The sequence below is a fragment of the Otolemur garnettii genome, unplaced genomic scaffold (assembly GCF_000181295.1).
Source record: "Otolemur garnettii isolate 467f Iridium unplaced genomic scaffold, OtoGar3 scaffold00131, whole genome shotgun sequence".
Lineage (NCBI taxonomy): Eukaryota > Metazoa > Chordata > Mammalia > Primates > Galagidae > Otolemur > Otolemur garnettii.
Genome location: NW_003852526.1, coordinates 2,769,424 through 2,770,172, shown reverse-complemented (window position 1 = coordinate 2,770,172; position 749 = coordinate 2,769,424). Strand labels below are relative to the sequence as shown.

The 749-nt window shown below is 29.8% G+C and overlaps 1 non-coding gene across 1 annotated transcript; it reads right to left on the bottom strand.

The window, feature by feature from the left end:
* Positions 1-330: 330 nt before the first annotated feature.
* On the bottom strand, positions 331-441 carry LOC111727935. Its single transcript, XR_002775360.1, has one exon. It is a non-coding gene; the product is annotated as a U6 spliceosomal RNA (small nuclear RNA).
* Between the last annotated feature and the right edge of the window lie 308 nt (positions 442-749).

Sequence of the window (749 nt, the reverse complement as noted above, 5' to 3'; positions counted from 1 at the left end):
TTGTTTTTTCTTTTATACACTCCGAGAAGGATCGTTGTCTGGTGTGATGTGATCTCCAGGTGATTTCATTGATTTAGAGGGTGCATAGTTAGGATTCCATGATTGCAGTTGTATTTATTTTAGAAACATAAAATAATATAAGGCAGAACTCATGTATGGAATACAATCACACTTATTATTTAATGATAATAATAATAATAATAATAATACCATAATGCTACCTAGGTGTACATATAGTATAAGATTAGGAAACAGAAAGTTTTATTTTGATTCCTGCTTTGCTATTGGGGGAAAATAATCTTTGGACTTTGGGTTCATCATATATATATATAAAATATGGAATGCTTCATCAATTTGCATGTCATCCTTGCTCAGGGACCATGCCAATCTTCTCTGCCTGTATCATTCCAATTTTAGTATATATGCTACTGAAGTGAGCACTGGTTTCATCATATATTAAAGAATGAAGTGAACTAAATGATTTATAAATAATATACCAATTTACATAATTTTGTCAAAAGTATTAATGTTATGTTACATGCATAACAGAGCAACAGGGCATTATGCTATTATTATTATTAAATACTATCTCTAAAGTTCACTTCAAAGACTTCTGTAACTCCACTTTTTCTTACTAGTTAGTGATTTATTTGTCTTCTTTTCTGAATTCTTACAAGAGGATATTACTCTGGTTTCAAAGGTTTTGGAATCAATTTTTTCAGTTTCTGCTCAGTGGATATTTGTATTAT